Source organism: Chenopodium album, chromosome 25, assembly GCF_948465745.1.
Source record: "Chenopodium album chromosome 25, dcCheAlbu1.1, whole genome shotgun sequence".
NCBI classification, from domain to species: domain Eukaryota; kingdom Viridiplantae; phylum Streptophyta; class Magnoliopsida; order Caryophyllales; family Amaranthaceae; genus Chenopodium; species Chenopodium album.
This window is the reverse complement of record NC_137858.1, coordinates 36,949,818-36,964,565: the sequence shown is the minus strand read 5'-3', so window position 1 is coordinate 36,964,565 and position 14,748 is coordinate 36,949,818. Positions and strand designations below refer to the sequence as shown.

Sequence of the window (14,748 nt, the reverse complement as noted above, 5' to 3'; positions counted from 1 at the left end):
GTTTAGGCTTAGTTTCAATGGGCAGATTAATTTATAAATGGTTAAGTCGAGATTCGAGAGATGAGATTTAATACCGGTGGATTAATTATGAGATTATAATACGTAGCGAAAGCCCTTTATGATCTGTTAATTGATGCATTGATAATTGACTATTATTGATTAATGATATTGCATGATAATTTCTTATTGAATTATTTTAACACATTACAACAGAATTATGAATCAAGCAGATGTTAATTTGATATTAAAGGCTATTTTCAGTAGGAACTTAGATCTAGTAAATTGTGAGAGCCTGTTAGATCTATGTTATTTATGCAATGTTAATTGTTGATTATTATGTTTTACCCTGGAGTATTATTTATTGGTGAACCTATGCCCTAGGTCTTTTATAAATTGATTTCTCCTACTTATATCTCTCCCTACTTTTATTCTTCATAGTAATATTCCTTTAAACAATTATTGGTTACTTGAATAATTTAGATTATAATAATTAATTAGGAATAGAAAGACTTGTTTCCCTGTGGATTCGACCCTACTTCCCTATCTATTATTACTTAGTGGTTTTTGGAATTACTTTTGATCAGGTGATAAGACTTTAGCCTATCACCACCACCAATCTTAGGGCAACCTCCGGACTACACAGCTGAACACACACAAGAAGACTTTCGATACATAGGCTCACCAGATCACCAAACTTCGAGGACACATGAGGGAACCATCCCACACATAATGCCCGTATTGTCCCCGCCGAACCGTTAGCTCTAATACCAATTGTTAGGGTCGTTGTGCACGTTCACAAACCCACTAGTATGATATTGTCCGCTTTTGGCCGACCAAGCCCGCACGGATTTGTTTTTAGGCACAACCCAAGTATGTGAACATCCCATTAATAAGGAGCTCTCCTCCTCCTTATTTCTTCCATGTGGGACTTGGGATGCATATTCCCAACACTTACGCATCACTTTTCTCCTCTCAAATTCCCTAAAATTTTCTTGTATTCATCAAGGGATTTTTGTGGGTCCTTGTTGCTATATTTCACCATCTTATTCAAGAACTCAAACACCCTATAACATCATCAATCAAGGCTAACAAGAGGCGTGACTTTGGAGTGGCTCGGGCGAATTCAAATTACGATCTTTTCGTCTCTTCTAATCTGATTTTTCTTGCTATCCATTTGTTAGAGCTCTTGCAGCGGAAATGTGGCTTCTACTAGATAATATGAAACTGATACCTCACAAAGCTAAACAATATTTGGGATAGATAAAATAACCACTATGAAGGAAATAACAAATATAAGAAGAAAAAAAAAATATTTCTTAATGCTAAAACTTTTGACGTGAATAATAATGATTGAATTAATTAATAACTGCATTACAACCTAAACAATTTATAAGGTCTTACATGCTCTAAATAGATTCTATTACTAAAGAAAACAATGAAACATTTGCTTTCATCCTACCATTCTGCATGCCATCATTTTCTCTCCTCTTAAATTAATCCTTCTTAAATTAGCCATAATTAATTTAGGAATTAATTATGTCCACATATATTCCCACAATTCTCCACCTCATTCATAATTTAAAAAACATTCAAATTTTGGACGAACAAATTGCGTAATATGCATCCGGTTGCACCATTTTACAATGACTGCCTACGTACCCTCGACTGGGATCAAACCAATCATAGTTCCAATTATTTCTCCATGTAATGTCTAACATGGGACAGTATTTAGCAATTCCAAACAGTGTTGGAACTTGCTTCCTGACACAACTTTGGTTAACATGTCTGCATGATTCTCATTTGTATGCACCTTCGTAAGAGAAATACTACCTTCCTCTATGACATCCCGTACAAAATGATACCTGACATCTATATGTTTGGTTCTTAGCCAAGTGAATAGAACTTTGGCTATCACAATTTAGATTCACACTATCTTGCTTTAACCCCAAATCATCTAGAAGTCCCTACAACCACAATGCTTCCTTTACTCCTTCTGCCAAAGCCATATACTCGGCTTTTGTCGTAGATAAAGCCACCGGAGATTGTAACATTGATCGCTTACAAACTAGAGCACCATGTATTTTAAACACATAACCAGTAGTAGATCGTCTTCTATCTAGATCACCGGCATAATCAGAGTCAACAAAGCCATTTATTTGCCATGTATCTCCACCAAAGCATAAACCTGTGTCCGTGGTACCTTTCAAGTACCGTAATAACCATTCACTGCTTCCCAGTGTGCTTTACCTGGGTTCGCCATGAACCTACTGACAACATTGACTGCTTGTGAAATGTCTGGACATGTACACACCATGGCGTATATCAAACTTCTAACTGCACTAGCATAAGTTACATTATCCATGTATGCCTTATCTTCCGCTATAGTGGGAGATTGTTTACCAGAGAGCCTAAAATGTGGAGCCAATGGAGTCACCATTGACTTAACACCTTTCATTCCAAACCTTTCTATAACTCGCTCAATGTAGCCTTTTTGGCTCAAGAACAATTTTCGGCTTGATCTCTCTCTTCTAATCTCCATACCCAGTATTGTATTTGCAGCGCCCAAGTCTTTAGTCTCGAACTCTTCACCGAGTTGAGTTTTTAACCTATCTATCTCCACCTTGCTTTTTGAAGCAATAAACATGTCGTCTACATACAGTAGGAGATAAATATAATCACCTCCACGAATTTTGCGAATGTATACACAACAATCGTAATTACTTCTGGTAAAACCTTGTTTTAACATAAAAGAATCAAATCCCTTGTACCATTGTCGAGGAGATTGCTTTAATCCATAAAGTGATTTCCTCAAGTGACATACCTGATTCTTTTTACCCTCAACCTTAAATCCCTCAGATTGATACATATAGATTTCCTCATCCTAGTCACTGTGTAAGAAGGTCATCTTCACATCGAGTTGTTTCAGGTCAAGATCTCCATGAGCTACAAGACTCAGTAGCACCCGAATAGAAGTATTCTTTACCACTGGAGAAAATATCTCATTGTAATCAAGACCTTCTTTCTTTGCAAATCCCTTTGCCACTAACCTAGCCTTATACCTTATTCTATCTAACTTGGAAGGATCCTCTTTTCTTTTATACACCCACTTACAACCTATAGCAGTCTTTCCCACGGGCAATGGGACTACTTCCCATGTCTTGTTTTTATGAAGAGATTTCATCTCTTCTTCCATAGCAACCAACCAACTCTCGCTATCCTTGTCTTTGACAACTTGTTTGAAGGTGACTAGCTCATCATCCTCCACCGAGAGTGCATATTCTACCTAGTTTACCTGCCTGCAATGCCTCGGAGGTTTGTCTGACCCAAACTTCTGAATTAATTTATAATTCCTCTTTGGCTTAGTGGATGCCAAATAATCCTGTTGCTACTATTGTAGTACATGTGCATTTTCCTGTTGAATCTCATGATCCAGATCATCCTCCTCCTCATCTTAAGAAACACCAGTATGCTCCACCTGAACATGACTAGAATCTTATTGGTTTCTAGATTCCATCTCCACCACTTGAGTATTTGTAGTTATTTCGACATCACCATCATTAGGCACCATAGCTTTCGATAAATCTACCATAGATCTTTCATCAAAGGTCACATCCCCGCTAATTACAAATTTAGAATCTTCTACACTCCAAAGACGATAGCCTTGAACCCCTTTTGGATGCCCCAAAAAGATTGCTTTCTTGGCTCTTTCATTATTATCCTTAACATGACAATAAGTCGTGCACCCAAAGACTCTAAGTCTCGTGTAATCTGCATGTTCCCCTGACCACACCCTATAAGGCGTGTCACCATCTAAATAAGAATGTGGGGATCGATTTACTATATAACAAGCTGTAGCAACCGACTCCGCCCACCATTCTTTGCCTTCTCAAGTAGTGTACGATTCAGTCTTTCCGCAACTCCGTTTGGTTGCGGTGTGTCTCTGACCGTCCAGTGTCTCACAATGCCTTCCTGATCACAAAAGCTCCTTCTGTGTATTCGGTACCATTATCAGACCTTACAGTTTTTAGCTTTCGACCTGTTCTGTTCTCAACCATTGCTCTCCACCGCTTGAAAATTTCGAATACCTCATTCTTATGCTTAAGAAAAAAACAAATCCAAGCATATCTAGAATGATCATCAACAAATGTAACAAAATACCTAGAACCGCCTTTGGAAGCAACTTTTGCCGGACCCCAAACATCTGTATGCACATAGTCTAACAATCTTCTACTCTTGTTCTTGCTTGTAGTGAACTTCACCCTGTGTGCTTTTCCATACACACAATGCTCACAAAATTCCATTTGTGGCTTCTTTATGTTCTTCAACAAACCTTGTCCACTAAGCAATGATAGACCCTTTTCCGACATATGCCCAAGGCGCATGTGCCATATCCTCGTGCATTCTATTTGGTCTTTACTTCCACTAATTCCAACTACTAAATCACCTGTAACAGTTGTCCCCAAAAGAGGATAAAGATTACCGTGACAAATTCCCTTCATCACTACCAAGGAACCACGAATAACTTTTAAAACTCTATTCTCCAAGACTATTTTGCAACGATTTTTCTCTAATAACCCAAGAGAAATAAGGTTCTTTAGCAAATCTGGGATACGTCTCACATCCTTCAAGGTTATTATTGTTCCATCATGATCTTGACTCGTATAGGTTCTACCCCAATAGTCTTACAAGTGTGATCGTTTCCCATCAAAACAGTGTCACCATCCAAACTCTGGTAAGTTGTAAACCACTTCTTGTTTGGGCACATATGGTGTGATGCACTTGAGTCAAGCATCCATTTACCGGATATCTCATTGCATTGTTCTGAAACTGAATAACAATAATCATCCTCGTCATTTGAGACAAAACTAGCTTCTTGTTTTTCATGTTGTTTTACTTTAGAGTTGTCGTTGTTGTTCTTCTTTTATAATACCCTCTTATTTGGGAAATTAGCTTTAAAATGACCAAGCTCGCCACATTTGAAACATGGCCTTTCCAAAAGAGGTCTAGATTTTGATCTAAACTTTCCTCCCTTGCCTCGCCCTCTTTCATTAGTCCTTCCTCTGTTTGCAAACAATCCCTGAGCTTGTTCGGTGTGTTCTCTTCCATTACTAGACATCATTCCGCTTGTAGCAACCTTTCGAAGGTCATCCGCTGACAGGCTCGTATCACCTAATCAAAAGTAATTGCCTAAGTCCTCTAACTAAAGTAGATAGGGAAGTAGGGTCGAATCCACAGGGAAAACAAGTCTTCCTATTTCTAATCAATTAATATAATCTAAATTATTAAAGTAACCAATTGTTATTATAAAAAGGGGAACTAAACTACGCAGAGCAAAAGTAGGGAAGAATAAAGGATTAAGAAAAATCAATGAATTAAAGACCTAGGGCACAGGTTCACCAATAAATAATACTCCAGGGTAAAACATAACAATCAATCATTAACATTGCATAAATAACATGATTAACATGCTCTCGCAATTTACAAATCAACATAGATCTAACAGGCTCTCGCAATTTATTAGATATAAGCTCTTATTGAAAATAGCCTTTAATATTAAATCAACATCTGCTCGATTCATCAATTCAACATTGCTATACTTTTACAAGCCATAATTGTAAAGCGTTAAAACGATCCAATAAGAAGTTATCATGCAATATCAATAATGAATAATAGTCAATCACCAATGCTTCAATTAACCAGGTCATAAAGGGCTCTCGCTACGTATTATGGTCACATAATTAATCTACCGGTATTAAATCTCAGCTCTCGAATCTCGACTTAGCCATTTATAAACTAATCTGCCTATTGAAATTAGACCTAAACATTAATTTTTATCTCTCGAATCTTGAATCAATATTGACAAACTCATGCATAAAAGATCAGTCCTAATCTAGTCACAGAGCATTAAATCAATCAATAGGAAATTAATCTAGCATTGGTAATTAACAACAATAAATTACCCCTTCCTATTATTTATGGATCCCCATAAACCCTAGAAAGAAAACTACTCACGCATAATTAAATCTAAACTAATCAAAGCAATAAAATAAGACATGATCGAAGAAATAAAATAAATAACTGAGATTAAGAGAAAAGAAATCGTTACCAAAGTAATCGGAATTAAGAGTTGAGCAAGAACAAAGTATAAAGTGTAGAGAAAGAAATTAAACTAAGTAGAGAGAGAAAATCTAAGAGAAAAGTAAGAAAGAGTAAAAAAAAGATATCCTAAGCTTGCTTAACGGAAAGTATTTATGGTAAGCAAGAATCCTAAACTAAAACAAACTTAAACGACGATTAAAACATCTAACAAAGACACGCGACCGATCGGGCCCGTCTTTTCTTCGAAGTTTCATTTCTCGCCCCCGGCCTGGCGCGAGATCGGGCGCCAGCAGATGCTACATATACTCCGCCTCGCCCGGTCGGGCGTGCCTTCGGGCGGGAGCTCTCTTGGTCGGGAAAGGCCACTTGGGGCATAATAGACTCCTCATTTGGGCTCGTTACTCCGGCCCAAATCAAATATCCTCCTTGGGTCTTAAATACTCGGTCCATTTACCTCGGGATCTCAATTATCGAGCCCTTAATCACCGGTTCGATGACTCTAACCGGCCTTGGGCTACGAAGGGTGGCCGTGCATCTCCAATGTCCGTAGTTGCTCCATAAAATCCCGGGAAAATGCTCCAAAAGTGCAATTCCCCACAAAAGTCAACTAAAACTACTAAACACTAGAAGAAACATATTAGTAATAAAAGTGGCTCTAAAGAGCCAAAAAACTACTAATTATGACCAAGGGACGGGGGTAAAATACTATATAAATTAGACATATCAAACTCCCCCAAGCCAAATATTTGCTTGTCCCTAAGCAAAGAGCTCATCAATGAATATATAAAACATGCCTCACCTCAAGCAATCAAATCAAGTACAAACGATTCAAGGCAAATCTAATAAACATGCTTCAATATCAATTAATCTCATTCATCCAATCACTCATCCTCCCCAACAATTGTCAAATAGAGCAAACCACATGAGCATATAGAATTCAAGACTAGTGCTCACACACACAACTCTCATTTATGTGGCGAGTAAAAGATGGTACTCGATCGCTCTCCAACCACCCCTTTATTGTGAACAATGCCCTCCCAAACTCACAACACTTGTGTGTTCATAAAGACATACACTCAACCTAATAGTCGACTCGGAATATGTCAAGTCATAACTTGCATTGATAAACAACACTTTCATATCCGCACAACTCTATGCACAAGGTCGGAAGGTCTTTAAAGCTTGTAATGTAAGGCTAGGGTAAAGGGTAGGATATACTTGGGAATATGTGAGAGAAAAGCTATGCTTAAAGGGAGCCAAATCCTAATAAAACGCATGATCAAAAATAAATAATGATCAACATCTCCAACATAACCAACTCCAACAAAAATCCACCAAATACAACTCCAAACATATCAAACAATCCCAACACTTACAATTTCACTCATAAAAATATAAAAATGTAGAGCTTGAGTGAAAAACAAACTTTACTATCAACTTGAAATATTTTCATTGAAACTCAATTTTTTTCCTTCTTTTTCTTTTGATCAACCTTCATTTAGAACATTTGAACATATGACAATTTTTTTTCCTTTTTGCTCTTTTCTTTCTTTTTTTTCTTTTAAAGTTCACTTTTTTCAACATTTTTTTTTCTATTTTTTTCTTAAACTTCTTTTTTTTTTTCTCTTTTTTTTTCATATCATCATACTTTATTTTTTTAAAGAAAATTCAACTTTCAAACACATCAAAAATAAACTATGATCAAGAACAAATAACTTCTCAAAACCCACTCAAATTGTGCAAATAATAAGCACACTACAAACTCCTTCACCTCACTCACTAATAGCTCCCCCAAGCCAAGCTTGGGACTAGTAACTAACGGGGAAATCATGGCTTGTAATGTGGCTAATAACCAATAAAAAGTCAAGGCAACAACATGGGTAGCAAGAAGGGAACAAATGTATCTAAATCATCTGAAGGCTACCTAAAAAAATGAACGCCTTCGTCCTCCACATGTGCATAATAGTGAGCCATGAAACACTACTCATAGTTGCAAACCAATACTCAAATTCATTGACATACCAGGAACTAACACACATTCCAAACCAAATCAACTACTCAAGCACTATATTCACAAGTAGTTGGACAAAATTGACGCAAGTTAAGGTTCCAAGCAATTAATCTTCAAATCATGACCAACAAATCCACAATGCTCATCATCATATACCAAGAATCAAAACAAATTTTCTCAAGTATGGGGCACAGGGAAGCATAATTTATAATTCATTGGATCGTATTTTTTTATTTTTTAAATTTTTCAATTGTTTTTGTATTTTTCATATAGGAAAGCGATAAAACTACACTAGAAAGCAATAAAACTATAATAAGAAAGCACTCCAAAAATAAAAGAAAAAGGGAAAAAGAAAGATACTAAATCCAAAATCTCCCCCAAGCCAGAATCAGACAATGTCCTCATTGGCTCGGGAACTAGCCCAGCTCGGCTAATCCTCATCATCCTCATCCATCTAGGCGAATCCTCCTCCTCCGCTGCTACCTGCACCACTTGCACTAGAAGAGCTACCACCAAAATAGTTAGCATGAAAACTCCCCCCCCCCCCCCGATCCCCCAAAAGGAATGTCCTGGTCGTACCCATGGAGGGAAGAGTAGTCAGTATAAATACCATGGGCAGTGGGATCCCTATCGTATCCCTGGGGTGGAGGCTGAAACCAGTCAGGGTAGATAGCATCGTCGGGAATTTTGCCCCAATGAGCATAGTCATCATACATAGGGTAAAGGGCTCTACCCTGGTTCCTTTCAAGGTACCCTAGCCTATGGTCAATGGAGCCTACCGTCCTCCCAAGTTCTATGAGGGAATTCTCAATACGGCCTAATGTCTGACCTATGCTCTGGAGATCCCAAACTGGATCAAAGTCACCATGGGGGATGGAGTTGGACATTTAGGGTGGTGATGGGATCACTATAGGCTCGGGCTCGGGTGGTGGCTATGGTGGTGGAACGGGAGGTGCTTTCCCTCGGGCATGGGCGATAAGGATATCATAAGTGTAGGATACTTGCCAGGGGGGAAAAGCGGTCAAATCAGGACTAGGTAAGGGAAAAATAGGCAATGGTTGCTCAGTCCCTGTCCTAATACACCAATGGGGGGTCTGCTCGCCATCTAATCGTACCCAACCCAACTCCTCAAAGTACCTAGCAGTCATATAGGTATCCGGCCCATAGTTAGTCATCTAGTGGGGTCCACTTTCAACAAAACTGGCCTTTTTAACTGCTATCCTAGTGATCAGGCCTCCTAAACGAATAGGGGTACTAGACTGGGTACTGGATGTGGCATGTTTACTCAAATGGTGGATGATGTATCTTCCTATGTTCAGTTTACAAACACATACACATAGTTTCCAATAACAACTAGTTCGTTGGTTTGGGCGTTATGGAGCTCGTTCCTACCAAGAAAACACAATCCTGCAAATCTTTGCCAGATTTTTGGGACAGGGTGATGGATAGGTTTCGTACTAGCATGTTGGGGGTCGGGGGTCGGTAAACCAGTAAGAACATGATAGATATCACCCATTTTATAATCAACATGCCATTGATGAGGTAATTCAAAGTTCAAATCAAATAATTTACAAAATTCAACATAAACTAATATTCCTATTGTTCAACCTAAAAAAATAAGTTCGGCCCATTTCTACTATTTACAACTTTCAAAGAGGACAAAAATTCACACGTTAATTCACGATATGTAGGATAATGCATGTCAACAAATTTTCTCATTCCTATATCGTTCAAAAAACGTTTAAGAAAATCATATAAACCGTAAGATTCAAGGGTAGGACGGTGTAACCACCGTGAAGGAATTAAATCACGCCCGCAAAGGTGTTCTAACCGTTCTTTTTGCTCCGGAGTAGCAATTCGAATTGTTGGCCACTGTGGAAGCTACAAATCCGGGTCATACTACTCCCTTTAACTGGAACCTCGCCCAAAAATCGACCGGGACCTCTTTGTAGCCATAATAGAAAAATGGGTGTGAAAATAATTGATTGAAATTGGGCAAATTTAATATGGAAATGTAGAGGGTGAAGAGAGGATTAAAAATATGTAAGAATTATTGGATTTGGGTAAAAGATGGAGAGGGAAACTTAGAGAGAAGTTAGAGAAAAATGGAGGCTTAGTGAGAGAAAGTATGGAGGAAAGATGGGAAAATGAGAAAAAGAAGAAAGAAGAAGAAGAAGAAGGCCGACTTTTCATTGTTGAAGCTCGCGCCCGATCGGGCGCCACACTGCCCGATCGCGCGGTTTGGATAATTAAAATTTTCTTGCTCTCGCGCCCGGTCGGGCGCCCTTCGCCCGATCGGGCGATCTATAACCCGAAATTTCTTCTTCTCTCGCACCCGATCGGGCGCCATCTCGCCCGATCGAGCGATCAAAATCTCCATACACGTCAAATCTCGGGCCCGATCGGGTGAAATCACCAATTTTTCTTCCTTCACTCTCGCGCCCGATCGGGCGAGCATCGCCCGATCGGGCTCGAGGCCACCTATTTGACGTAAGACTATTTCACTTTTTCTCCAAATTTGACTAACTCTTTCTCAACCTGTACAACTCAATAAACTCGTTAAACTCCCTCCTCTCTCCTCTCATAAGAAAAAGAAAGAAGACTAAAAGCAAGAAAATACAGGTTGCCTCCCGCAAAGCGCTGGTTTTTCTAGGTCCCGCACGACCCTCTTACCACATGTCGAGAAGTTAAGACCTTTAGCCTATCTCTTGGTCGGGTGGGTCCTCACCCAATCGAGCAATCTTTAGTCCGCAACTCGGCTTCCTAATACATCTTGTAAGGCTCCAATTCACCCTATCGGGTAGATCCTCATTGGCTTGAACTGGTGGTTCTTTGCTATTGTTCGGTTGAGAACCCTTTTTGACCGTTAATTGCCTCAATTTGTCACTTGGTTGAGCTATTACAACACGGTCCGGTGGAACTCTCACTATAGGCTCAGTTTTCGCAACTTGTGTATTTGTCTCCACCTTCTCATCTTCAAAACCAAGACTTGGCCTTCACAGTATACGGTTCTCTCTATTGCGTCCATTTTCTCTTTCCATCGATTAGTTATACATGTAGAAGATGCAACACATGATACCGCCTCCAAGGGATCTTTAACAAGAGCTTGGGGCTTATTAGAACAATTATCAACCGCACCAATTTTATAACACTTCTACTCTAGCATGGGGCTTTTAGGGGTACTATTTAGATAAAAAAAAAAATTATCGTCCCCTATTGATAGTGACAATTTACCACATTTCACATCAATAATTGCTCCTGCATTATTAAGGAAAGGTCTACCCAAAATAATTGGAGTTTGCAAATTGGAGTTTGCAAATCCTCAACCATATCAAGAACAACAAAGTCAACACGTATATAAAATTTACCCACTCTAACAGGGACATCCTCTAATATGCCTATGGGGTATTTAGAAGAACGATCAGCCATTTGCAGAGTAATATTAGTAGATTTTAATTTACTCATTTTTAGCTTTGAACACACACATAATGGCATGACTCTGACACTAGCACCCAAATTACACACTGCATTATATGATGTGGATCCTAACCCCTTGTTAATCAAGTTTTTAGAAAACCCACAATCTTGAAATAAAGATCCAACCTTGAAGGATTTCTGTAAGATTGAATACAAACGAACCGGATATGACCTTGAATTCGACCACTCCTGGAACAAATCCAATGCCTAATCAAATTATCTAGACTACTCCTAGAACTAGATACTTTGATGAACAAAACTTTATAATACTCCTAGACTAAAGAATTGCACGTTCTAATAATCAAGACAACTCCTTGAATTGACAAATAGCAAGAAAGTGTTTAAACAAAGCTAAACAAGTTTATTAAATTAATCTGATTTTCTATGACTCTAAACGCCACGAAAATCCCTTATTTATAGACTAAAAATAAGCTAATTCCATCCCTACAAGGATTAGGACAAACCCCTAACCTTGCCCCCCAAGTATCCTAACAAAATAGGAAACTACTTCTAATTAGAATAGAAAAACTAATCCTAAACAACCTCTAATTAACTAAAAACTTTCCTAATATACTTAGGATTTTTATAGCAACTAAATAATAGAAAATAAACTTATTCCTAAGTGCTTAAACCAAGAAAAACCTTTTCAAGTGAAAGGTAAAAACTTGCAAGCAAAACTCTAAAAAAAACTAAGTTTAAAATTTCTTCCATTTCATGTCGCCGCCACCAACCCACCTCAAGCGCCGCCCCTGCTGACACGCGCGTCACCGCTTTTCACTTCTTTCCTTGATCACCAAGCAAGTGACCCAATCTTGACTTTTCCCTCCAAGTTCGAACCCTATTGGACTCACAATCAATGTAATTGGCTCTTCAGAATAATTGCCCTCTTGATTCACATCACTATCAATCATTAGATTTCCAATATGACAAGGGATAGAAAAAATACCAGGGTCTTTTAATTTGGGTGGAGATTTATTTTTTAGTACGGCACTACATTCTGCAGTGAAAGCGATAGTCTCCACCTCACTAATGGACCTTTTCCTAGTCAATATTTCTTTCATGAATTTTGCATATGCAGGTATTTGTGTAATTAATTCTGTGAATGGAACTGTTACCTGCAAATCCTTCACTATTTCCAGGAATTTACCAAACTGCTTATCCACTTTACTCTTTAAATGGCAATTTGGGAATGGTAGTTTGATAATTGGTTGTTGCACATCATTACTCTTGTCTTGCGTTACAACCTTCCCTAGAGTTTTACCCTGCAAACTAACATCAGGAATGTTAATACTACCCTTTAGCCCTACAGGGCTAGGATTAATATCCTTTGGTATAAAGGAATCGGGATTAGCAATTTCTGTTAAAACAGGTTCATCGTCCTTGGGCATAGGAGGCCCGTCATAGTGTGAACCACTCCTGAGGGTGTTTGCAAACGCCTGATCTGTGGATTGGACTAGTTGAGATGGTAGGGCTCCCTGCGGGCGAACTTGGAGAGCAGCGGCTAACTGTGCAATTTGAGTATCTATGACTTTATTGTGGGCTACAATTGAGTCAATTTGTGAGTCTCTACTCTCCATATGCTTTTGCATACTAGTTAACATCGCTCTAATTTCTGATAAGGCTGGGTCGGAAGGTAGTGAAGGAGTTTGTGGTTGGTCTTTCTGGCCAGCATTGGGATGGTAGTATTTCTAATGTGGTGGTGGTGATGGTTGTTGTGATTGTTGTGGAGGTGGAGGTGTGGGGTTTTGCACATTAGTACTCCGGTAGGAAAGGTAAGGATAGTTCCTATACCCGGGATTATAGGTATTGGAGTATGGGTTATTTTACTTGATGGATTGAAAAGCATTAACGTGCTCCATGGAACTCCTGCACTCTTGTTCCCAATGACCTACAATTCCACAATTTCCACAAAAAGCATCATTAGAATTGTTATCAATTGCAGAAACATTAGCTACATTAGAATTAGTAGTACTGAGATTATCTAATTTCTGATAAATAGAGGTTAATTAAGCTTGCAAAAAGGATACTGAATCGACGTGGTGTTTTCCCTTGTTTGCAAAACCTTTAGGGTTCCCATATTGGGAATTGTGGATCGCCATATCTTCGATAACCTGACCTGCATCATCAACATTGAGGTTCATAAACCTCCCATTAGCTGCAGAATCCAAAATTATTCTAGAGGAATTTCCAATCCCATTGTAGAAAGCTTGTATCAACTGCCACTGTGCTAAATTATGATGGGGGCACTCTCTCTGCAGATCTTTGAATCTCTCCCAAGCCTCATATAGCGCTACATCTGGCTCTTGGGCGAAATTCTGAATTGCGCTTCTCAATAGAGTTGTTTTCTCTGAAGGATAATACTTATTGTAAAAATTCAAAGCAAGAGTCTCCTAATTAGTAATGCCAAGTGCATTTCTATTTAAACCATTAAACCACAATTTAGCTTTTCCACATAGAGAGAAAGGAAAAAGAATCTCCCTTATTTGGTCTTGCGTGACCCCAGCTTGCCTTATAGTATTACAGTATTGACATTAGTCGGCAATGTGAAGATTAGGGTCTTCACCCTTAGCTCCACTAAATTGCTTCCTTTCTATCATCGTGATGAACTGGGGCTTGATCTCGAACTTAACTCCCTCGAGATCTGGCGTAGAAGAAAGGTGGGGAAAATGCGCCAAAGATGGCTGCGAATAATCGCTGAGCTTTTTAGGTGGTTCTCCCGGCATCTCTAATTCTAGTTCTGTAGAAGATTCTGATGAAGTTTCTGAATCACTAGAGTCAGATGGAGGGTCTCTAGGAATATCACCACCGGAACTCGCCAGTATTTGCCTGTATAAATTTTTTTTGCCTATGGAAAGAGAGCTCGATCTCAAGATCGAATGGAACATAACCTGATCTGGAACACCTGGGCATAAACAAAGAACTAGACGACAAATATGAGAGCTGTCCCAAATAACTAACGCTCTCTAGGACGAAAGAAAATAATCTAGACTACAAAACAATCAAAATAAAAAAAAAAAAAACCGTTTTCCCCGGCAACGGCGCCAAATTTTGACAGGCTAAAGTCGTATCACCTAATCAAAAGTAATTGCCTAAGTCTTCTAACTAAAGTAGATAGGGAAGTAAGGTCGCATCCACAGGGAAAACAAGTCTTCCTATTTCTA

At 38.8% G+C, this 14,748-nt stretch overlaps 1 non-coding gene across 1 annotated transcript; it reads left to right on the top strand.

The window, feature by feature from the left end:
- The first annotated feature begins 13,816 nt into the window (after positions 1–13,816).
- Positions 13,817–13,923, top strand: LOC145615839 (small nucleolar RNA R71). The gene has a single exon (XR_014107422.1). It is a non-coding gene; the product is annotated as a small nucleolar RNA R71 (small nucleolar RNA).
- Positions 13,924–14,748: the final 825 nt, after the last annotated feature.